This window comes from Scylla paramamosain, chromosome 8, assembly GCF_035594125.1.
Source record: "Scylla paramamosain isolate STU-SP2022 chromosome 8, ASM3559412v1, whole genome shotgun sequence".
In the NCBI taxonomy this organism is placed as follows: Eukaryota; Metazoa; Arthropoda; class Malacostraca; order Decapoda; family Portunidae; genus Scylla; species Scylla paramamosain.
In genome coordinates this window covers 9,129,208-9,156,457 of record NC_087158.1, presented here as the reverse complement: position 1 = coordinate 9,156,457, position 27,250 = coordinate 9,129,208, and positions in this window count along the sequence as shown.

Sequence of the window (27,250 nt, the reverse complement as noted above, 5' to 3'; positions counted from 1 at the left end):
AATCTGTGAACTAAACACTCCGTTCTCACACTATTAAGTATACCTAACCAAACAGACAGAGGGACACACAGACAGACTTTTCCTTTACCTCCACTGACTTCCCTGTAGTGTAAGCAAGCCAAGATCTCTCTGAGTGATGTACTGATAAGAAAATATATCTACAAATATGAATAGTAATTATTTCAAACTTAGAGCGGCGTACCTGTAGTATGAGCAAGCCAAGATCTCTCTGAGCGAGAGTTGGGCGTCTTCCCAGGCCACGAACCTCCGTAGCTTTCAGATTCTTCCTCAAGGTAATTCACAAATGATTGGTTTCAACCGTATAATAAACGTTTAGATTACTTTACTCATATCATGACCTGGTGTATTTTTTCCTCTGAGTAGCAAAGATGAAAATTTCTAGCCACAAGCTAATACCTTGTATGAAAATAATGCCTTTATTCATAAAGAAAATCGATCATCCATTTCCTGCGGACGCCAACATCTTGTCTGTCTGTCTGTATGTCTCGGGGATGTATGCATGATGTAATAACGACTAAATCTTACTAATAATTCTTATACTAACTTAATTCTACTTATATTAACTTAATATTACTTATATTAGCTTAATATTGCGTCCCAGCACCAAATGAGATTTTACTTCCCATATAGAATTTTTCACCCAATCCTGAATCCAAATTTTCCTCCATTTAAGGACATTTTCCTTTTCCAAGTAACAATAATCCCCTTCCCTTTATCAACAGATCACTGGCCAGATTTCAAATTTCACCAATGGCTCTGGGAAACATTACTTTCAGTATTCTTTCCTCATGTTACAACAATATAGTTGACAATGGCCTCATATAACCATAACTCCACAATGTCCCTTGGAGACATGACCCCAAATTCCCTTAACTCTGAGGAAGTTAACCACCCCAGCCAACCTCTTAGTGCACCGTCAGTATGAAGTTTTAGTCCGTCTACGGAAACAATGCATAGAAGCCAGACACAAGGCAAATAGGGTACTAGGATTCATTTTTAGGAGTGTTAAAAGTAGAAGGCCGGAAGTAATATTAAAGTTATACTTGGCGCTGGTCAGACCTCATCTACACTACGCGGTGCAATTCTGGTCCCCACATTACAGGAAAGATATAGGTCTATTAGAATCAGTACAGAGGAGAATGACTAAAAGGATACAGGGGATGAGGAGTATTCCTTACGAGGCGAGGTTGAAGCTGTTAAATTTACATTCTTTAGAGAGATGTAGGTTAAGAGGGGACCTGATAGAAGTCTTTAAGTGGTATAAGGGTTATAACAAGGGAGATGTAAGCAAAATTCTTAGGATCAGCAACCAGGGTAGAACAAGAAATAACGGGTTCAAGCTTGAAAAATTTAGGTTTAGGAAGGTGATAGGAAAAAATTGGTTCTCAAATAGAGTGGTAGATGAGTGGAACGGACTTAGTAATCATGTAGTTAGTGCTAGGACACTAGAGAGCTTTAAGAGAAGATTAGACAAGTTTATGGATGGGGATAGCAGATGGAAATAGGTAGGTGTGTTTCATACAGGGACTGCCACGTGTAAGCCTGGTCGCTTCTTGCAGCTTCCCTTATTTCTTATGTTCTTATGTTTTTAAGACTTCCGCTGCTCTCTATGGCAAGATTCAGCACTTCCAGTAACTCAACTCCTTTAACATATCCACGCTCTCATTCACACAATCATTCATTGTGGTCAGGGATTACTAAAGTAATTTACGAGAGCTTACCATGTCCTGAAGTAGATTACTACAGTGTGAACCGTGTTGACTGTTAGTTACAGTAAAAGTCTGTGAAGTAAAATGGCAACAACCTCTCCTCTTTCATTTACCTTATCTCTGAGCCTGGTTTTGTTACTATCATCTAGGTCAGGACGTGATAATGTTAAGGTAGATATTATACACTTTACAAACTTCTGTTCATTCTACAACCTTCACTACTCTCAAACACTCTTCTATATAGCGTCTTGGAAGGTTACGAACCCGTGGAGGTAGTACTTCCGTTTCTAAGTCAGCTTGAAACACTGTGTCTTGGGGTTCCACCACATATTCTTCACTTCCACCGAATGGTTTCACTTTCTCAGCTGCTCTTTGTAACATTTGTCCCGTAAATGGGCTTTCATTACATAACCCCAACCATCTCTCAATATTTTCACTATTTGGTATGGACCATTCCACTTCACACATAGTTTCTTACACACTCCTGACTCATTTACTTCTCGTTTTTTCCATACTAATACACCTGGGTTTACCTTTTGTTCTTTGCGTTTTCGATTAGCAACTCTGAGATATTTTCTGGTCATTTTCTCCTGTGTTTCCTTAATAACACAGCGAGTAGTGTCAATATCGTCCTCTTCACCGATTATAGTGAGTAATCTAGTACCCACCACTTTTGGGGCAGGTCTCAAAAAGAACGCAAAGTAGGGTTGCTGAGCGGTACTGGTATGAACAGCAGCGTTCATCGTGGCTTGGCACGTTTGCAGTAAGCTAGGCCACCGAAGAGGATGACCTTGGCATAGTGTAGCCAAGATGATCTTGAGGGTGCGATGGAGTTTCATTGATTGCGTTCTCTTGGGGATGATAAGGTGTCGTGTAGTAGAGTGTGATGAGGTGTTGCTGACAAAATTGCTGGAAGGCCTGGGATGTGAACTCACGTCCGTTGTCAAGGACGATGCTGTGTGGGGCTCCAAAGTCTGTTACATACTGTGCTAGTGCCTCAATGACCCCTTGTGTGTGTTTGGATTTTAATGGATAAAATTTCACATACCTACTGAAATGATCTACAACACTAAGAACATATTTGTAACCTTGACTTCCTGCGATCATTTCAGTCAGGTCAATTCCTACTCTCTCTAGGGGTTTTCCTACTGAAGGTAATTCTTAGAAAGGTTGTTGTAATCCTGTTTGTCCTTTGAATCTCTGACAAGTTACACATTGTTTTACATAGTTAGAAACATCAACCTTCAGATTGCACCAGTAGAACAATTCTTCAGGCTTCTTTATGGTTTTCTTTTGTCCAAGATGACCAGACCTTTCATGTGCTTGTGATAAAGCTTTCTGTTTTAGACTATGAAGGACTGCCAGTGTATATTGTATACTGCTATCAGTTGCTTCCTTTACATAGTATAGAATCTCATCTTTTAGAGTGAATTGTTCTTGTTCAAAGATAGTTTTGTGGTATTTCTTAGTTGGGATTGAACCTCCTTCTTAATACTCAATCATTTCTCTCCACTTTACTTCTTCTCTCTGGCATTTTATAAATTCTTCTGAAGTGAGACCTAGGATAGTGGTGGTTGGACAACGTTGGATTATCCTGACTGGTTGTGAGAGTTGATCTGCCACATAATTGTTTTTTCTCTGAACATACTTTATTTCATAGTGGTATTCTCTCATTTCCATGATCCAGCGATTCATTCTAGCTGATTTGGTTTTCCTCTTGAATATACTAGTGAGGGGTTGGTGATCAGGAGGAGGCAGTAGACACCTGCCGAAACGATAATTACTCCCAGTGAGGTCTAAAGCACTGTTCAGGGGGTGCTGTGAACTTATCATTAAACCCAGCTGTGACCTCACTGAACGTTTCCCTTTGTGTCTCACAACACAAGGGGGCAATCACAGCCTGCCCTCTAAAGACAACTCTCTTCCTCCACACAAAACTACAAGCACCTAATAACACATACACCCTTCACTCAAAAATTTTAAAATCATCATGGCGACTCCTACACCAGCCTCGAAGTCCCCATCTGGGGAGGGAACCATAAATGTCCCCAGGTCGGACTGCCTTTCTGTCCACGACCCTAAGTGTCTTGACACCCCCCTCAACTTTTTCTTTATTAACTTCTGCAACATTCGCAGTCTAAGATCTAATTTTCAATCTGTAGAACACCACCTCTCCTCTTCTAAACCTCATCTTCTTTTCCCCACTGAAACTCAGGTGTTTGAGGCAACTGACAGTAGCCCCTTTTCTGTTCCCTCCTACTTTTTCTATCCTCATTTTCAATCCAAAAGCTGGATGCTGCGTTTATGTGCGCAATGACTTAACCTGCTCTCGTGCCCACGCTCTTGAATCTTCTGAGTTTTCCACCATCTGGCTACAACTACAGAGTCACTCTCATACTAAATTTATCTGTGCTGTATACCTCTCACCTAACTCCTCTGATTATAAGAAATTCTTTGACTACTTAACTTCCAAAGTGGAGCACATTCTGACCCTCTTCCCTTTTGCAGAGATCTCCATTCTTGGAGACTTCAATGTTCACCACCAGCTTTGGCTTTCCTCTCCCTTCACTGACCATCCTGGTGAACTAGCCTACAACATTGCTATCCTCCATGACCTAGAGCAATTGATGCAACACCCTACTCATATTCCTGACCGTCTTGGAGATACGCCCAACATTCTTGACCTTTTACTGACCTCTAATCCTTCTGCTTATGCTGTCACCCTTTCTTCTCCGTTGGACTCCTCTGATCATAATCTCATATCTATATCTTGTCCTATCGCTCCAATCCCTCCTCAGGATCCCCCTAAGTGAAGGTGCCTCTGGCGTTTTGCCTCTGCTAGTTGGAGGGACCTGAGGAGGTATTTTGCCGATTTTCCTTGGAATGACTACTGCTTCCGTGTCAGAGACCTGTCTTTGTGTGCTGAGCACATAACAGAGGTGATAGTGTCTGGCATGGAGGCGAACATTCCTCACTCTTTTTCTACTCTAAACCTTCTAAACCTTGGTTTAACACAGTTTGTTCTTGTGCTATACATGATAGAGAGGTGGCCCACAAAAGGTACTTAAGCCTTCCATCACCAGAATCTCATGCACTTTATATTTCTGCCCAGAACCATGCCAAGTCTGTTCTCCAACTAGCCAAAAACTCCTTCATTAACAGAAAATGTCTAAACCTTTCAAGATCTAACTCCCCTCGTGATTTCTGGCATCTAGCCAAAAATATCTCCAATAACTTTGCTTCTTCTTTCCCTCCTCTGCTGGCACCACTGCTATCACATTTATTTCTAAAGCTGAACTCTTCGTTCAAACCTTTGCTAAAAAACTCTACCTTGGACGATTCTGGGCTTGTTCCTCCCTCTCCTCCACCCTCTGACTACTTCATGCCACGTATTAAAATTCTTCGCAATGATGTTTTCCATGCCCTCGCTGGCCTAAACCCTCGGAAGGCTTATGGACCTGATGGGGTCCCTCCTATTGTTCTCCAAAACTGTGCCTCCGTGCTTGCACCTTGCCTAGTCAAACTCTTTCAGCTCTGTCTGTCAACATCTACCTTTCCTTCTTGCTGGAAGTTTACCTACATTCAACCTGTTCCTAAAAAGGGTGACCGTTCTAATCCCTCAAACTATCGTCCTATTGCTTTAATTTCCTGCCTATCTAAAGTTTTTGAATCTATCCTCAACAGGAAGATTCTTAAACATCTATCACTTCACAACCTTCTATCTGATCGCCAGTAAGGGTTCCGTCAAGGCTGCTCTACTGGTGATCTTCTGGCTTTCCTTACTGAGTCTTGGTCATCCTCTTTTAGAGATTTTAGTGAAACTTTTGCTGTTGCCTTGGACATATCAAAAGCTTTTGATAGAATCTGGCACAAAGCTTTGATTTCCAAACTACCCTCCTACGGTTTCTATCCTTTTCTCTGTAACTTCATCTCAAGTTCCCTTTCTGACCATTCCATTGCTGCTGTGGTAGATGGTCACTGTTCTTCTCCAAATCTATTAACAGTGGTGTTCCTCAGGGTTCTGTCCTGTCACCCACTCTCTTTTTATTATTCATTAATGATCTTCTAAACCAAACTTCTTGTCCTATCCATTCCTACGCTGATGATACCACCCTGCACTTTTCCACGTCTTTTCATAGACGTCCAACCCTTCAGGAGCTAAACATATCATGTAGGGAAGCCACAGAACGCTTGACTTCTGATCTGTCTAAAATTTCTGATTGGGGCAGATTAAACTTGGTATTGTTCAATGCCTCAAAAACTCAATTCCTCCATCTATCAACTCGACACAACCTTCCAGACAACTATCCCCTCTTCTTCAATGACACTCAACTGTCCCCCTCTTCTACATTGAACATCCTCGGTCTGTCCTTTACTTATAATCTGAACTGGAAACTTCACATCTCATCTCTAGCTAAAACAGCTTCTATGAAGTTAGGTGTTCTGAGACGTATCCGCCAGTTTTTCTCATCCCCCCCAGCTGCTAACTCTGTACAAGGGCCTTATCCGTCCTTGTATGGAGTATGCTTCACATGTCTGGGGGGGTTCCACTCATACTGCTCTTCTAGACAGGGTGGAATCAAAAGCTTTTCGTCTCATCAACTCCTCTCCTCTAACTGACTGTCTTCAGCCTCTCTCTCACCGCCACAATGTTGCATATCTAGCTGTCTTCTACCGCTATTTTCATTCTAACTGCTCTTCTGATCTTGCTAACTGCATGCCTCCCCTCCTTCCGCGGCCTTGCTGCACAAGACTTTCTTCTTTCTTTCACCACTATTCTGTCCACCTCTCTAACGCAAGAGTTAACCAGTATTCTCAATCATTCATCCCTTTCTCTGGTAAACTCTGGAGCTTCCTGCCTGCTTCTGTATTTCCACCTTCCTATTACTTGAATTCCTTCAAGAGGAAGGTTTCAAGACACTTATTCATCAATTTCTGAGCACTGCTTTGACCCTTTTATAGGACTGGCATTTCAGTGGGCATTTTTTTTATTAGATTTTTTGTTGCCCTTGGCCAGTGTCCTTCCTACATAAAAAAAAAAATGAGCACACTACCAGGAGGATGGCTTTGAGTTCCTTTGCGTTGATGTGCAAGGCAGATTCTGATAATGACCATCTCCCATTAACTTGTTGATTGAGTTGGCCACCCCAACCTAAATTCAATGCATCAGTATACAGTTCCAATTCTGTACCTTTCCAAAAAATCTGTCTGTTTTGCAATGCAATGTGAGATACCCACCAAAGCAAGTCCAATCTCATCTCATGAGTGACCACCATCCACTCGTCAAAGTTACCTTTTGCGTCTTTTAACGCAGCAATCTTAGCACATTCTAACCACCTGTAATGCAGTTTCCCCATCTCTGCTGCTGGAACGGCTGCAACTATTAGCCCAACAACTCTGGCCACATTCCGAATTTTGGCTCTGTCACTATGTAACAATTCCTCACAGCATTGTAGTATCTTGTGTATCCTACGATCAGGTACTGTTACTGTCATAGTCTCAGAATCTATAATGTTCCCTAAATACTCCAAGCGCTTAGTGGGGACCAAGACAGATTTGCCTTCGTTAATACAGAAACCTAACTTCTTAAGCAAGTCAACAGTGGCACGCACACTCTCACAACATCCATCAAAAGTGCTGTGACAAATAAGAGTATCATCAATGAAACTCGTGATGATATGTCACTTCTAAGTACAGCAAAAACAGGTTTCATTAATTTAGTGAACAGACGGGGACCATCCGCAACCCCATTAGGGAGACACGTGAATTGATAAATTTTTCCTTGCCACTTGAAAGACAGAAAACGTTGTTGCTCCTCAGCTATCTTAACAGAATAATAGGTGTGCCGCAAATCGACAGAGGCCATGAAGACACCACTGTTAACAAGTTGAATCGCCTGCTCAAAATTTTCCATCTTGAAGTGTTTGTAATCTAAAAATTTACTAAATTTTGCCAAGTTAAGGATCATACTAAACCCACCATCCTTCTTTTGTCTTAAGAAAATAGGGGAGAGAATTTGCCCCTCCTGTCTCTGGGTCTCCTTGATAACCCCCAGACCCAAAAACTGTACAATTTCCTGGCAAACAATTTCCTTTTCCTCAACATTAAACACATATTCAACTTCTTCAGCAAATAAGGGACCAATGTTAGCAACATCAATATCTTAATGGCAATGCTGAACAATATCTAAAATATTTGGATCACTGGTAATGGCATGCCACTCATGTACAAAATTGTGAAGTCTGCCAGCTTGAAAAGGATGACTCACCTCAGTTACTGCCAGGGATTGTGACCCCGGCCTCGGGAGTTTTTTGTCTCAGGACCCTGCCGTGAGGATTGCCGGTGCTCACTTCGGGAACCATGCGTGCGTTGGCCATATGGATGAAACCTGGACATAAAACCCCTGTATGGCAATTTCCCAGAAGAGCCCCTAAACTTGCCAGGACCAAACTTCGAGGTAGAGAGCTGTTTCCTTGGAGCAATCTTACTCCTTAACTTCTCAGACTCCTCAATATGCTTGGCCAAGAGTGAGACATCATCCCCAAACAGAAGACGAGTCATAGGCACCTTGTCTGAACAGAGGTGAGCATACATCTGGTTAATTTCGCACTTGAGGATGAACCGGCGAGCCAGGTTCATGACCTTGTGATTAGCATGACCCAGGAGTGCCAGGGCACCATTAAGCATGCCCACTTCCAGGGCAACAGACTGGCAATCTTGTCAAGCACTGTCAGTGACATAGTCAAAATTGTGGCAGCCTTAATAATGTCTTTTCCAACATCCTTCAAACGGAAGTCTGCCTTCTTGGTATCTGTCTTCAGTGCATCTAAAACTTGCGAGTTGCAATCCACGGGCGCTAAAGCATGACAGTTGTCTGTCCTCCAAAATCTCCTTATACACCTCCTCTCGCATGCTGTGAGCATATACATGGTTAACCATATCAGCAACATGCTGGTCAATACCTCAGACACCTCATCCACAGGACTGTAAGCCCTGGCACACTGCAGGAGAACACTGTCAGGCTACCCGTCATCCTGCGAGACACAATCATCACTGGAAAGATAATGCTCAACTGGAGTAAAGCCAGAAAATCCTGTGGACGCGCCCGAGGGTGGCACCACACGGCCAGCAGGGCCAATGTTTACATCGGCGGCCGCCGCAGCGTCATCAGTACCCCCCCCCCCACCCTGACTGGGGCCTAAGTTTCTTTCCTCCTTCAATTTCTCCATATTGCTACGTAAAGCAGCCAAAGCGTCCATCACCATGTGCCAGGGCGGCGCAGATGCCTCATCCTGTGAGGGAGAAGGCAAGGAACGTGTGTGCTGGGAAGCAGTCACCGCCATCACCAGAGACGTGACCTTGGGGCCTTTTGTTTTCGTCCTGAAGAGCCTCCCACTGAGAAGGGCTGCTCCTCGAGCTAGTCCTATGCGAGGATCCTTTTCTCACATGCCTGGCATGTTCAGAATCGCCCTCCTTACTCGACCTCCGTTTGCTGGTGGAACTGCCCAGGACATCCGACATGGCGGTGGCGACAGCAAGGCAGCAGTGCAGCTCAGTGTGAGAGTTGTCAGCTCCACAAGTGCATCAACAAAGCACTTCCCTCCCCGCTCCTAAACGGATCACAGGTGGTGTTGCAGCCAGCCCCAAACTGGGTCACAGGCTGTAGCAAAGCCTTTCTGCTCCAGAAGGATCACGGGAAGAAGGCTGCCAAACTCGTAGCTGCTGAAAACCGTCTGGACGGCGCGAAGGAAGCACAGCAACTGGTGGCGTGAAGCGGCAAAGTGTATCTCATGGAGAAGCGACCTCTAGCAGAGGTATGATTTGCTGATGTAAAATTGTGTTTGGTAAGGTTTTATCCTTATAAATTTGGTAAGTCTGATGTCCTTTAATTGATCATTTTGATCTAGGGTTAGTGGGGTTGCTCTCACTCTACTTTACTTCTTTGTCTCTTGATGTGACTGACAACATAGGGAGCATTTCCCCATACCATGATGTTTTTGTTTCCGTTCCAAGTAAATGGGGCTCTTGATAGAACGTCAGTACCTAGTAATAGATCTGCATCCAGGTAACTGTTTGGAACTACTGGGAACCATTGTTTATGTACATGATCTTCTCCAACTCCAATTTTTAACCAAACCATGCCAAGAATTCTTAATGGTGATCCAGTGACTCCTTGCAAGTTAGGAAGGGCACATCTTTTATTTATTTCACTCCCCATTTTATTTACGTTACTTCCTTGATAAGGGTGTAACAGCTACCAGTATTAACTACTGCTCTCACGATTTTGTTATCAACAGCTATGCTGATAGTTGGGGAGGTGTGAGCTTGAGCTAGTCATGTTGTCTTTGGTTTTCCTGGACAATATTTGTTTCCTTGCCAACAACCATACTGTCAACAATCAAAGCAAGAACTTCTAGTAGGTTTCCTCCAACATTCTCTCAGACTATGTGAATGAGAGTGACAGTGTGAGTAGTAACGCTCATTTAAGAGTTGATGTGGAGAAGTTTGTAATTTCCCAATTTGTTCTGTTAAGTCCTTGATCTGTTTCTTTATTTCATCGACTTCTGAGGATTCTCTGGATGTAGCATTTGATTGGGATAGATCATTAGGACTTACAGTGTGAGTTTTGGGTTAGATGTCATGTTTGAGTGGATAGTCTTTCTTTTCTGGTTTAACTCTACCTAGTGTAGGTGTATGAGTAGCCTCGAGCCACTGTCGTTCGTGTTCTACTCTGTCGACAAATTTACTTAGTGGATAATCCTCATCCAGGAATCCTTTTAATCTAGCCTTAGCTTCTTGAGGAAGATCTTGCCATAATTTTCTTTTGATAGTTTTGTCATGATTAGGGAGTTTTTCTTTGGCAAATCGTGTTTCTAGGATAGCATAGCAACAGATGAAATTATTAACAAAAGCCTGTGGTGATTCAGACCAATCATAATATTCAGAATCAGTGTCTTGCTATGCTCTATCAAAGTTAACTTCTTTGCTGAATTGGTTGTTAAGAAGCCCTTTGAGGCTGTCCCAAGTATTACAGTTGTGTAAGGTTTGATGGCTATGAATGAGAGCTGCTATCTTGGTACTAACTCTTCCTTTGGCTATGTGTACTCTCCTGGCATCAATCTCACTGCATTGTTCACCTAGCTCAAAGAAAATCTGGAGCTGAGTAATTGCATTGAGCCCTTGTAGTTGATGTAGTTCTAATACAAGAATGTCACGGGGTTTAGTTGTCGTTATCGGACGCGAGGGAGTTTGCAAGTTAGCACCTAAACGTTGTAGTACTCGGTTTTATTGCGCCACTATTTGTTTAAGGTTGTCTATTTCTTGTTCCAACGTACAGATGTTAAGTTCTTTTTCTTCTGTTTATACTGGACTGGTTTTGAGAGGGTTAGTTTCCTCCATTTGTTCCCCAGAACTTGCCCCTCACTGTGAGAATAAGGGTTGATCATCCATTTTTCACGACTGGTTGTGGTGAGATGTAGATTACGTAAGTCTTGGGTAGAGGTTCGATCCTCATGAACCTCTGACACAAGAGTATTCTTCAGGTTCCCATTAACTTATCGACCACCACTCCTCCCTCACCAACCTCATCTTCCCCAATGAATCCTTTAATTATCTTCTTAAACTTAGACTCAACTCTCACTCTGCCAGCTTCACTCCAATGCACTCCATCACCACTGAACTCTTCTACAAAGCTCACATTGTTAAAATGAATGTTAGGTGTTTCAAGTGATCTCTTGATTCTGTTGTTTATCTCACACTGAATTCTCTTGTAAATTTCTGCAGGAATATTTCTAGCACGAATTCTAGGTTCAACGTGGCAGATATACACTACAGACTGGCAGTTTGTTTCAATTTCTTGGTAAATTTCTTTGATGTGGTTGAAAATTTCTAATCGGTTAGCATCAACATTTATGTCATTACTACCAGTCCAAAGGATCGTTAGATCATGTTCCCATTCCAAGACTGTTCACACGCGAGTCTTCAAAAAATTAGCTGGCTTTAGCCCCAGGTGCACGGAAAATTCTAATTTCAGTGTTTGGGAACTCAAAATCTTTAGGAATTTGACTGTGTCCCACAAAAGAAATTTTCTACATTATTCGTGAATAACACAAACTCCTGGTGAATTACAACAACTGTACATCCCACCACTCTTGCCACCAGTGCAATGTCCCGCCCCCCCCCCCCGTCACTCGAAAGCCAGATATATATATATATATATATATATATATATATATATATATATATATATATATATATATATATATATATATATATATATATTTTTTTTTTTTTTTTCTGACTAGTTGGTAAGGAAATATCTACTCTTGCTGATTTATGGTCTTTATTTTTCCCTCACTTGTGGTAGCGTTAATACTAATTCACGTCATTCATATCACATCAAGTAGCATAAAGTATCCTTTTAGTAACGCTGAAGATTTCATTACAGTAGTATAAATACTGGTCGAACTAATCACTTGACACACCTCATACATTCACCAACAACAATAATGGGCATTAGTGTTTGGGTATTACATGAGTATAGAGTCTCATTCACCTGGCGAGGGTGGTATTATTCACGCACATGACTGGAAAAATAATTAACTGGTGTTTACATAAGAATAAGCAATCTCCTTACTACATTTTCCTATAACCCTGGTATAACACAGCCTAATCAGCATTCCGAGGACCGAACCAGGTGGTTACATCCCTGTATGATAACGAGAAATACTGCACAACCTTAATAATCCGTGAAGTAAACACCCCATTCTCTCACTATTAAGTATACCTAACCACACACACAAGGACGCACAGACAGACATTTCCTTTACCTCCACTGGCTTTCCTGTAGTATAAGCAAGCCAAGACCTCTCTGAGCGATGTACGAGTACTGATAAGAAAATATATCTACAAATAAGAATAGTAATTACTTCAAACTTAGAGCGATGTACCTATTCTGTAATCAAGCCAAGATCTCTCTGAGCGGGAGTCAAGCCGGCGTCTCCCCCGCCAGGAACCTCCCTCCCTCTGTAGTTTTCAGATTCTTCCTCACGGTAATTCGCAAAAGATTGGTTTCAACCGTATAATAAACGTTTACATTACTTTACTCATATCATGACCTGGTGTATTTTTTCTTCTTAGTAGCAAGGTGAAAAATTCTAGCCACAAGCTAATACCTTGTATGAAAATAATGCCTTTATTCATAAAGAAAATCGATCACCCATTTCCTGCGGGCGCCAACATGTTGTCTGTCTGTCTGTATGTCTCGTGGATGTATGCATGATGTAATAACGACTAAATCTTACCAATAATTCTTATACTAACTTAATTCTACTTATATTAACCTAATATTACTTATATTAGCTTAATATTACGTCCCAGCACTACAGTGGTGCCATCTGGTTGAAATAAAGGAGGGAAAGAAGAAGCAAAGTTATTGGAGATGTTTATGGCTAGGTGCCAGAAGTCATGATGGGGGCTAGATCTTGAAATATTTTGACATTTTTTTTTTTATTAATGAAGGAGTTTTGACTAGTTGGAGAACAGACTTACCATGCTTCCAGACAGAAATATAATGTACTTGAGATTCTGGTGATGGAAGGTTCAAGTATCTTTTGTAGGCCACCTCTCTATCATGTATAGCATGTGAACAGACTGTGTTAAACCAAAATCTGGAAGTTTAGGTCGAGAAAAAGAGAGAGGAATGTACGCCTTCATATCAGACACTATCACGTCTGTTATGCACTCAGCACACAAAAATGGAAGCAGTTGTCATTCCAAGGAAAATCAGAGAAATACCTCCTGAGGTTCTCCCAACTTGTAGAGGCAAAACACCTACGGCACCTACACTGAGCGATAGGACAAGATACAGATATGAAACTTTGATTGGAGGAAAACCAATGAAAAAGATAGGGTAACAACATAAGCAGAAAGATTAGAGGTTAGGAAAAGGTAAATAATCCTGGAAGTATCTCCAAGACAGTCAAGAATATGAGTAGGGTGTTGCAGCAATTGCTCTAGGTCATGGAGGATAGCAAAGTTAAAGATTAGTTCGTCAGGATGGTCAGTGTAGAGAGAGGAAAGACAAAGTTGGTGGCAAACATTGAAGTCTCCAAGAATGGAGATCTGCACAAAAAAGAAGTGAGTCAGAATGTGCTCCACTTTGAAAGTTAAGTAGACAAAGAATTTCTTATAGTCAAAAGAGTTAGGTGAGAGGCATGCATGAATGTAGTTTGAGAGTGACTCTAGTTATAGCCAGATGGTGGAAAACTCAGAAGATTCAAGAGTGAGGGCATGAGAGGAGGTTAAGTCATTGCACACATAGACACAACACCCAGCTTTGGATTAAAAATGAGGATAGAGAAAGTAGGAGGTCACCTCCTATGTGACTGGATGTAGGGTTTAATATGGATTACAAGGTCCAGTTTTGACTTGAGCACTCTCCTTAACAATGGTCATAACGCCAGTTCACACTAATGAGGTCACCAGTCTGTTTTTCTTATATATATATATATATATATATATATATATATATATATATATATATATATATATATATATATATATATATATATATATATATATATATATGATGAAGTTCCAAGACACAACAGAGATGAACAGGAAAAAGATACAGTTTCTTCCTTTTCTTCGCTTTATTTCTTGCAACATTTCACCTTCACAGAAGACATCTTCAGGCATTGTATGTTGTGGAGTAGGTTTAGAGTCCTCACTCCATCAAAATCCAGCCATGTGTTGTTTATACTGAAGTGCAGTGAACATTATGAGCTACCCCTAAACTTCATTCAAGTTGGGGGGCAGCTTGTAATATTCACTGCACTTCAATGGATACAACACATGACTGGATTCTGATGGATTGAGAACCCTACACCTACTCCACGTAATGCCTGTGAAAGTGAAACGTTGCAAGAAATAAAATGAAGAAAAAGAAAAGTCTGGATATTTTCCCTATTCACATGGCCCAGGTATGTTGATAGATGATGAAGTACCAAGTACTTCATTATCTATCAACATACCTGGGCCAGGAAACAACTATTTTTCAAGAAACTTCATTCAAGTTGGGGACAACTTGTAATATTCACTGCACTTCAGTGGATACAATACATAGCTGGATTCTGATGGAGTGAGGACTCTACACCCTCTGTGAAGGTGAAACGTTGCAAGAAATAAAGCAAAGAGAAAGAACTCTTGATGTTTTCCCTGTTCACCTCTAATATATATATATATATATATATATATATATATATATATATATATATATATATATATATATATATATATATATATATATATATATATAAGACAAATTTTGAGTTACAGAAGAGGTGAGCAGGGATACACCGGACTTTCTTTCTTAATTTATTACTTATGCAACGTTTCACCTTCTCAGAAGTCATCTTCAGGCTAAAAGACATAGATAAGATTAATAAACTAATCTATGTCTTTTAGCCTGATGCCTTCTGAGAAGGTGAAATGTTGCGCAAGTAATAAATGAAGAAAGAAACTCTGGTATGTCCCTGCTCACCTCTTCTCTGACTCAAAATTTGTCTTATATATATATATATATATATATATATATATATATATATATATATATATATATATATATATATATATATATATATATATATATATATATATATATATATTGTTGAATGTGATGGCTAATTATGCATTTATTATCTTCTTTAAGATACTTTCTTTATATTTTATTATTGTCCTTTTCTCTTTCGTAGTTTGGTTTATAACTCCGCCTAAGCTAGTCATTTTCGCCAGATCGTGATCACAGTTTTTTTTTTTTTTTAACTCTTCTTCAGTTGCATGTTGTAGCCAATGTGGGAATGGCTGGAGACGTTTCGTGGCCCAGTATTTATTCAGTGGCCTGTGGGGACACCCCGGTCTGCAAGAGTCGTTGATTGGCTGGCTGTGCACAGCTGCCAGACTTGGTATGCGGTGGCTGTGATTGGGTACTTTTTTTTTTTTTTTTCATGGTTGGTAGGGCGTGAAGCTTACACAATGAGTTTAGGGCAATGTTGTTTTTGTGACATTTCATACAGAGTGACCAGAGTTAGAGGATGTCACTTTTTTTTTTTTTGTACAAAAGTATCCCATTCATAGGAAAATAACAAATGCTGACAGGAAAAAGGAAACTTCGAACTCGGTAATAGGAATAAACGGAAGTTTGCACTTATAATATGACAAAGGAAAAAGAAAAAGATAATAAAGGAATGAAACATGAACTTGGTAGTTCAGTTGTTCAGTGAGGCAAGTCTCTAGCCTTAATAAATACTTAAGAAAATTTGAGGATTGTGATGTTGTAGTTAGTTTTATTTTGAGTATTTTAATAAATAATTTGATGTAATGAATGCTTAATACAGCACTATGAAAATGCAAATGAAATTTCTTTTCTTTATTATATTATTATTGTGTATTTATATGTTTATTTGTTTGCTTTATTTCATTTTAGTTATATTTATTTTTATTTCTTGATTTCTTTATTTTTCTTTATTGCCTGAAGTATATAACAAATAATTATTGTTTCCTGATGGGAATATAATGATATGATCACAAGACTGGCATTTTTTTTTTTTATCTGGTCTGTAATACTGATATGACAGCTTAACTACTATTTCAATATAGTACAGTGGAAATTCACTTGGCCGTTATTATATTATGTTGGATCCTTGTTCAGGTCCATTTCATCTTTATATTCAGCTAATTCGAAACCGTGCTTAACTATCTGCTTAAAGTAGCATGCACAGTTAGGAACTGGGCACAACACTAAGTATAATTTTTTAGTTACTCTCAAAAGGATCTTTGTGAATATAATCTATGTCCATAAGCATTCCAAGGGTTTAGGCCAGCGAATACATGAAAAACATAATTAAGAAATTTCAATGGAAGGCATTAAATGATAATTTTTAGTACATCAGTATTTTTTTTTTTTACAGGAAAAAGAAATTGAAATACTATTTCAATATAGTACAGTGGAAATTCACTTGGCTGTTATTATATTATGTTGGATCCTTGTTCAGGTCCATTTCATCTTTATATTCAGCTAATTCGAAACCGTGCTTAACTATCTGCTTAAAGTAGCATGCACAGTTAGGAACTGGGCACAACACTAGGTATAATTTTTGAGTTACTCTCAAAAGGATCTTTGTGAATATAATCTATGTCCATAAGCATTCCAAGGGTTTAGGCCAGCGAATACATGAAAAACATAATTAAGAAATTTCAATGGAAGGCATTAAATGATAATTTTTAGTACATCAGTATTTTTTTTTTTTTTTTTTTACCGGAAAAAGAAATTGAAAATAAATTTTGTTATAAATTTCGTTAGTTAAGATTCAGAGAAAATGACATCCTCAAGTTGAGATCAGCTTGTTTCTGTTGTTATCCTCTCCCTTCATTGATCATCCTGGTGAATTATCCTTTATCTTTGCTATCCTCCACAACCTAGAGGAACTGGTGCAACACCCACTTGTATTCCTGACCGTCTTGTAGATATGCCCAACATTCTTGAACTTTTCCTAACCTCGAATCCTTCTGCTTATTGTGGGGAAGGTTGTAGAATTGCAAATCCCATGTTAAGTTGCCTATGTTCAACTCGTATCTCCTCTCTCATTTATTGACAAATTTCTTTCATTCAAAAAGCATTTTAATCAGGAAGGATAGGAGAACAGTGTCTGCTATAGTTTTTTCTTGTACAGTAATATATATATATATATATATATATATATATATATATATATATATATATATATATATATATATATATATATATATATATATATATATATATATATATATATATATATATATATATATATATATATATATATATATATATATATATATATATATATATATATATATATATATATATATATATATATATATATATATATATATATATATATATATATATATAGACACCTGCCGAAACGATAATTACTCCCAGTGAGGTCTAAAGCACTGTTCAGGGGGTGCTGTGAACTTATCATTAAACCCAGCTGTGACCTCACTGAACGTTTCCCTTTGTGTCTCACAACACAAGGGGGTAGTCACAGCCTGCCCTCTAAAGACAACTCTCTTCCTCCACACAAAACTACAAGCACCTAATAACACACACACCCTTCACTCAAAAATTTTAAAATCATGGCGACTCCTACACCAGCCTCAGAGTCCCCATCTGGGGAGGGGACCATAAATGTCCCCAGGTCGGACTGCCTTTCTGTCGACGACCCTAAGTGTCTTGACACCCCCCTCAACTTTTTCTTCATTAACTTCTGCAATATTCGCGGTCTAAGATCTAATTTTCAATCTGTAGAACACCACCTCTCCTCTTCTAAACCTCATCTTCTTTTCCTCACTGAAACTCAGGTGTCTGAGGCAACTGACAGTAGCCCCTTTTCTGTTCCCTCCTACTTTCTCTATCCTCATTTTCGATCCAAAGCTGGATGCTGCGTTTATGTGCGCAATGACTTAACCTGCTCTCGTGCCCACGCTCTTGAATCTTCCGAGTTTTCCACCATCTGGCTACGACTACAGAGTCATTCTCATACTAAATTTATCTGTGCTGTATACCTCTCTCCTAACTCCTCTGACTATAAGAAATTCTTTGACTACTTAACTTCCAAAGTGGAGCACATTCTGACCCTCTTCCCTTTTGCAGAGATCTCCATTCTTGGAGACTTCAATATTCACCACCAGCTTTGGCTTTCCTCTCCCTTCACTGACCATCCTGGTGAACTAGCCTACAACTTTGCTATCCTCCATGACCTAGAGCAATTGGTGCAACACCCTACTCGTATTCCTGACCGTCTTGGAGATACGCCCAACATTCTTGACCTTTTCCTGACCTCTAATCCTTCTGCTCATGCTGTCACCCTTTCTTCTCCGTTGGGCTCCTCCGATCACAATCTCATATCTTTATCTTGTCCTATCACTCCAATCCCTCCTCAGGATCCCCCTAAGCGAAGGTGCCTCTGGCGTTTTGCCTCTGCTAGTTGGAGGGACCTGAGGAGGTATTTTGCTGATTTTCCTTGGAATGACTACTGCTTCCGTGTCAGAGACCCGTCTTTGTGTGCTGAGCGCATAACAGAGGTGATAGTGTCTGGCATGGAGGCGTACATTCCTCACTCTTTTTCTCGTCCTAAACCTTCTAAACCTTGGTTTAACACAGCTTGTTCTCGTGCTATACATGATAGAGAGGCGGCCAACAAAAGGTACTTAAGCCTTCCATCACCAGAATCTCATGCACTTTATATTTCTGCCCGGAACCATGCCAAGTCTGTTCTCCAACTAGCCAAAAACTCCTTCATTAACAGAAAATGTCAAAACCTTTCAAGATCTAACTCCCCTCGTGATTTCTGGTATCTAGCCAAAAATATCTCCAATAACTTTGCTTCTTCTTCTTTCCCTCCTCTACTTCAACCAGATGGCACCACTGCTATCACATCTATTTCTAAAGCTGAACTCTTTGCTCAAACCTTTGCTAAAAACTCTACCTTGGACGATTCTGGGCTTGTTCCTCCCTCTCCTCCACCCTCTGACTACTTCATGCCACGTATTAAAATTCTTCCTAATGATGTTTTCCATGCCCTCGCTGGTCTAAACCCTCGGAAGGCTTATGGACCTGATGGGGTCCCTCCTATTGTTCTCCGAAACTGTGCCTCCGTGCTTGCACCTTGCCTAGTCAAACTCTTTCAGCTCTGTCTGTCAACATCTACCTTTCCTTCTTGCTGGTAGTTTGCCTACATTCAACCTGTTCCTAAAAAGGGTGACCGCTCTAATCCCTCAAACTACCGTCCTATTGCTTTAATTTCCTGCTTATCTAAAGTTTTTGAATCTATCCTCAACAGGAAGATTCTTAAACATCTATCACTTCACAACCTTCTATCTGATCGCCAGTATGGGTTCCGTCAAGGCCTCTCTACTGGTGATCTTCTGGCTTTCCTTAGTGAGTCTTGGTCATCCTCTTTTAGAGACTTTGGTGAAACTTTTGCTGTTGCCTTGGACATATCAAAAGCCTTTGATAGAGTCTGGCACAAAGCTTTGATTTCCAAACTACCCTCCTACGGTTTCTATCCTTCTCTCTGTAACTTCATCTCAAGTTTCCTTTCTGACCGTTCTATTGCTGCTGTGGTAGACGGTCACTGTTCTTCTCCTAAATCTATTAACAGTGGTGTTCCTCAGGGTTCTGTCCTGTCACCCACTCTCTTCCTATTATTCATTAATGATCTTCTAAACCAAACTTCTTGTCCTATCCACTCCTATGCTGATGATACCACCCTGCACTTTTCCACGTCTTTTCATAGACGTCCAACCCTTCAGGAGGTAAACATATCATGCAGGGAAGCCACAGAATGCCTGACTTCTGATCTTTCTAAAATTTCTGATTGGGGCAGAGCAAACTTGGTATTGTTCAATGCCTCAAAAACTCAATTCCTCCATCTATCAACTCGACACAATCTTCCAGACAACTATCCCCTCTTCTTCAATGACACTCAACTGTCCCCCTCTTCTACACTGAACATCCTCGGTCTGTCCTTTACTTATAATCTGAACTGGAAACTTCACATCTCATCTCTAGCTAAAACAGCTTCTATGAAGTTAGGTGTTCTGAGACGTCTCCGCCAGTTTTTCTCACCCCCCCAGCTGCTAACTCTGTACAAGGGCCTTATCCGTCCATGTATGGAGTATGCTTCACATGTCTGGGGGGGTTCCACTCATACTGCTCTTCTAGACAGGGTGGAATCAAAAGCTTTTCGTCTCATCAACTCCTCTCCTCTAACTGACTGTCTTCAGCCCCTCTCTCACCGCCGCAATGTTGCATATCTAGCTGTCTTCTACCGCTATTTTCATGCCAACTGCTCTTCTGATCTTGCTAACTGCATGCCTCCCCTCCTTCCGCGGCCTCGCTGCACAAGACTTTCTTCTTTCTCTCACCCCTATTCTGTCCACCTCTCTAACGCAAGAGTTAACCAGTATTCTCAATCATTCATCCCTTTCTCTAGTAAACTCTGGAACTCCCTGCCTTCTTCTATATTTCCACCTTCCTATGACTTGAATTCCTTCAAGAGGGAGGTTTCAAGACACTTATCCACCAATTTTTGACCACTGCTTTGACCCTTTTATGGGACTGGCATTTCAGTGGGCATTTTTTTTTTTTTTTATTAGATTTTTGTTGCCCTTGGCCAGTATCCTTCCTACATTAAAAAAAAAAAAAAAAAAAAAAAAAAATATATATATATATATATATATATATATATATATATATATATATATATATATATATATATATATATATATATATATATATATATATATTAGTTTGACAAAAAAAAGTAAAAAAAAAAGACATATTTGCCAAAAATCAAAATCAACCCAAAACAAAAATTTCGACAGCAGACATTGTTGGTTTCTTATAGTTTCATAAGCTGTAATAGCCCATATATGTGTAACAGGAATAACAACAGAGGAGATAATTTTTGTATGCCAAAAATCCGCTGTTTTGAGATATCAAGAGATGATTTTTAATGGGTAACTATAATTTACCTATTGCGGCTAGGGACTTGAAATTCACATGATATATACATCAGGATATGTTGAAAAAACAAACATAGTTTTATTTAGGTACTCCAATTGATTTTGTATATAGGCCTAAAGCAATTAATGATTTCATGCTTAATTACTGGGGTAGAGGGGGAGAAGAATTTTGTTAGATTTCACCATATTTCTTAGTAAAAACCACTGATTCACTGTTTAAAATAAATAAAGTGTTAATGCAAAGACATAAGGTGCAGATACTTGGATACATTTACTGGGTTTATGAAAAAAATAATTATATATTTTTATTTTTCGTCTATAAATCCAAGGAGCATATTTCCTATTCTCTAATGTATGTAGAGAGAGAGAGAGAGAGAGAGAGAGAGAGAGAGAGAGAGAGAGAGAGAGAGAGAGAGAGAGAGAGAGAGAGAGAGAGAGAGAGAACCATAGATTTTCACAGGAAACGAAAGAAAAATGGATACATTAGAAAAATACAGAAAAAGAAAAAAATATATCATACATGTATTGCAGCTCATGAAACCATGGAATTTCATGATGGAAGACCTCATTTTATAAGGGAAAGATTTTTTTTTTTTTTTATCAAAACGTTGCATATATCAAAAGAAGCGGGGAAAAAAAAATGCAGAAAATTATAAAAGAAGACTTTTTTTCAGGTCTGGATTCTACAACACTCCCTTATGCTGCCATCCTATCTTCTCCATTGGGCTCCTTCGATCACAATCTCATATCAGTATCCTATCCTATCGCTCTAGTCCCTCTTCAGGATCCCCAAAAGTGGAGGTGTCCCTGGCGTTTTGCCTCTGCTAATCTGGGAAACCTGAGGAGTAATATACTGATTTTTCTCGGAATGAGATCCATCTCTGTGTGCTGAGCACATAACAGAGGTGATAGTGTCTGGCATGGAGGTGTACACTCCTCACACTTTCTCTTGACCTAAACCTTCCAAATCTTGGTTTAACTCAGCCTGTTTTCGTGCTATACATGATAAACAGGTGGCCCACAAAGGGTATTTGAGTCTTCTATCACCTGAATCTCGTGCGCTTAATATTTCTGCTCGGAATCATGCCAAGTATGTTCTCCAACTAGCCAAAAACTAATATATATATATATATATATATATATATATATATATATATATATATATATATATATATATATATATATATATATATATATATATATATATATATATATATGCCAAAACGAGAATTACTCCCAGTGAGGTCTAAAGCACTGTTCAGGGGGTGCTGTGAACTTATCATTAAACCCAGCTGTGACCTCACTGAACGTTTCCCTTTGTGTCTCACAACACAAGGGGGCAGTCACAGCCTGCCCTCTAAAGACAACTCTCTTCCTCCACACAAAACTACAAGCACCTAATAACACACACACCCTTTACTCAAAAATTTTAAAATCATCATGGCGACTCCTACACCAGCCTCGGAGTCCCCATCTAGGGAGGAAACCATAAATGTCCCCAGGTCGGACTGCCTTTCTGTCGACGACCCTAAGTGTCTTGACACCCCCTCAACTTTTTCTTCATTAACTTCTGCAACATTCGTGGTCTAAGATCTAATTTTCAATCTGTAGAACACCACCTCTCCTCTTCTAAACCTCATCTTCTTTTCCTCACTGAAACTCAGGTGTCTGAGGCAACTGAGAGTAGCCCCTTTTCTTTTCCCTCCTACTTTCTCTATCCTCATTTTCGATCCAAAGCTGGATGCTGCGTTTATGTGCGCAATGACTTAACCTGCTCTCGTGCCCACGCTCTTGAATCTTCCGAGTTTTCCACCATCTGGCTACGACTACAGAGTCACTCTCATACTAAATTTATCTGTGCTGTATACCTCTCTCCTAACTCCTCTGACTAGAAGTGTAGCCGCACCGGCTGGGCATCAATTGGCTCTCAGGTGATCTGTTTTACTGATCACACCCATCATCGTAGGGTCAAGGAAAGGCAGTTCTCCCTGACGTGTTTATTGATGATGTAGGCATGACCGTAAGAACTGCGAACAAGTTCTCGGTCTCAATTTCTTACAAAATAACATTATACATTGATATTAAACACTTTCAACATATTACAATATTCATTAACAATACATGCAATTGACTTGGCACTATGACAATCAGTTTTTACTACAAAATTAAAGTATTTACCTCGGTCACCATCCTGCCCGTCTTTGTCTGAGCGCGACTTGGCCGTGAGTGATGCCCGCAGGCGACTAGCAGGTTAACCCCACACTACTAACAAGTGAGCATAGGCTTCGGTGCTTAATATAGCATTAAATACTGATACTTACACATATTACACGTTTTCATGCAAATAGAAAACTATTGAACATTTCACTTATAAATGCCGAGGAATAATGACGTGTGGTACATACGCTTTACATACAGTAACATGGCTCCCCTAAATTGTGTAACAATTTACCTTAAATTAACATTAGTATGTACCTTAAAACTAGGATTAGCACATAATATGTTTTGTTACACTGGCTCCTTGGCGGGGATGCTCCGGTCTATTATTATGCATTACCTTCTAACAGCAATACTAGACTATGTATTGGCCTCTCTATGATGGTCCTGTTTGCCTTTATGTGTCTTCCCTGGTTGTCGAGATTACAGTCTGAAACCTGGACCTTAACCTTTCTTACTAGGCCATCATGATCAGGAGATACTTCTGTTACTCTTCCCAGTTTCCACTGGTTCCTTGCTACATTCTGATCTTTGATGATAACTATGTCATTTACACTGAGATTCCTCTTTGGTGTCGTCCACTTATTTCTAAGTTGTAGGAATTGCACATACTCCTTTTTCCACCTGGACCAGAACTGGTTGGCCAGGTATTGTGCTCTGCGCCATCTCTTTATGCAGTACAGGTCCTTCTTAATGAAAATGCTTGGAGGAGGCAGTACTACCTTTGTTTTCATAGTTAACAAATTACTGGGTGTCAACGGTGTAGGACTTTCTGGGGAGTTAAGATGGTCCACAGTTAGGGGACGACCATTAACTATATTTTCTGCTTCAACTAAGAAGGTTCTCAGATCTTGGTCATCTAACTGGGTACTATGCTGATCAAGTAACACAGAGAGTACATTTCTCACTGTGCGTATCTGCCTCTCCCAAACACCTCCCATGTGACTGGAATTGGGTACATTCATGTTAAAAGCAATCCAGTCACACTGATCTTTCATGAGTTCTTGTCTGACTTTATTGTTATTTAATTCTTTCAAGCATTTCTCATACTCTGATTTGGCTCCTACAAAGTTAGTTCCTTGGTCACATCTCAACTGTCTTACGGGCCCTCTTCATCCTACAAAGCGACAGTATGCACTTAGGAAGGAACTTGTATCCATGCTGTTGGCTGTCTCTATGTGCACAGCTCTACATGCCATGCAAGTAAAGAGCACTCCATATCTTTTAAGCTCTTTACGCCCCTCTTTGATATAGAAAGGGCCAAAGAAATCTACTGCTGAGTATGTAAAAGGAGGTGATGGTTCTAGTCTGTCAATACGCAGGTCTGCCATCTTCTGTCCCTGTGTTGTACTTCTAACTTTACGACAGATAATGCACTTTGAAATGTGCCTTGATACTAGGGATGATCCTCCTACTATCCAGTATCCACATGACCTGATTTCATTTAAAGTTATGCCCCTGCCTTGATGATTTGTCCTTTTGTGATGGTGGCATATTATCAGCTGGGTTATGTGAGATGTTTTGGGGAGGATGACTGGATGTTTGGATTCATCTGTCAGATTAGAAAGCCTCAATCTTCCTCCTACTCTCATGATACCATTTTTATCAATGTAGGGATCTAACTTATAGAGGGAACTGGTCTTGTCTATCACTTTTGTTCCCTTGCCATTGTCTCCTTTAATTAAAGAATTATGGTTAGCAGATGACTTCAGTACATTTATCTCCTTTTGGAATGCCTTTGATTGCAGTTGTTTTATAATTACATTTTCAGCTTCTGACACTTCTGCTACATTTACTGGCTCATATGTGTTTCCCTTGACTTTAGTAGTGCCATCACCTTTTCCTCTGAAGCTGTTCAGAAGCTTGAGGCATACAGCAACTGCCCTCTTTGCTTTAAACCAATCAGAAAAATACTCAAGTCTTTCTAGTATATCTGTGGGCTGTTGTGTACCTACAGCATGGCATACAACTTTCTTCACTTCAGGATCATTCTCATTTATGACCTTGTACTGGGAATGGCTATCCATTTTGCTATGTTGCCAAAGGAATTCTGGGCCATTCCACCAGATCTTGCTATTACACAATTCATCTGCTGTCATGCCTCTAGATGCATGATCTACTGGGTTATACTGCGTCTCTACAAATTTCCACTGATCTGGTGAAGTGTGATCTCTTATTGTTTCTACTCTATTTGCAACATATACATGGAATCTCTTTGCTTCATTTGCAATGTAACCAAGGACTACTTTGCTGTCTGTCCAAAATACTTCTTCCACATTATTATACTCAAGTTCTCCCTTCAAGAGTTTATGGATTCTAACTGACACCACTGCTGCTGCTAGTTCTAGTCTGGGAATCGTCATGGTTTTTAGAGGTGTGACACGTGACTTTGCCATTACTAATGCACAATGAATTTGGCCAGTCTTGCTAATTAATCTAATATATGAGCACTGGCCATATCCCTCTTGACAGGCATCTGAAAAGTGATGGAGTTCAACCTTTTCTACTTCCCCAAAGTCACTGGGTTTGTAGCATCTAGGTACCTTTAACTGATCTAGTTTGTGCAGCTCATCCTTCCATTTTATCCATTTAGGTTTGACATAATCTGGCACCTCATCCCACTGAACTGCATTCTTACATAATTCTTGTACAATTTGCTTTCCAGTCAGTATGAGAGGTGACACTAGACCTAATGGATCATATATAGAGCTCACTGTTGACAGAATGCCTCTCCTGGTGAGTGGCTTGTCTTTCAGCTTTATTCTAAATTGAAATGTGTCAGATTCTATGCACCACTCAACTCCCAAAGTTCTTTCTATAGGCAGTGTGTCTTCATTCTTACTAAAATCCAAACTTTTAATTCCATCTGCTCTCTCATGAGGAGAAATTGCAGCTAATACAGCTTTGTTGTTTGACAAGAACTTATGCTCTGCTGAATAAGAGTGACAGCTTCATCCATTGTAGCTACTGACTTCAAACCATCATCAACATAAAAGTTATTTCTTACAAACTTGGCTGCATCAGATCCACACCCGTAGTCATCTGCAGCTTTCTTAAGTGCAAAGTTGGCTACACTTGGAGATGAAGTAGCTCCAAACAGGTGAGCTGTCATCCTGTATTCAGCTATCTCATTATTAAGGTCACCATTTTCCCACCAAAGGAATCTTAACATGTCTCTGTGTTCTGGGTTGACCTTCACTTGATGGTACATTGCTTCTATATCACATACAAGTGCAATGCTTTCTTGCCTAAACCTACACAACACTCCAATAACTTTGTTGGTAAGGTCTGGGCCTTGTAACAGGTGACTGTTTAATGATTGGTTCCTGTAGTTTGCACTACAGTCAAAGACAACTCTCAACTTCTTTGGCTTTCTTGGATGATAGACTCCATGATGTGGAATGTGTACCAGACCTTACCATCATTCCTAACTAAATCCTTTGTCGGTACAACCTCTGCATAACCCTTTGTAATCATATCATCCATGAACACTTTGTAATCACCTTTGTGTTGATTATCCTTCTCAAGTTTAGCTCTTAACTTCTTGAGTCTCTGCTTTGCTAATAGTTTGTTGTTTGGAAGCTTGACGTTATCATCTTTAAGAGGAAGGGGCAACTCATAATGGCCATCCTTCAGCTGATGTACTCCTTTTTTCATCTTACTCATAAACCTTTTATCTTCATATGATAATGGAGTGTCAGCTGACTTTCTATCACTGAAGTCAAGTTCAA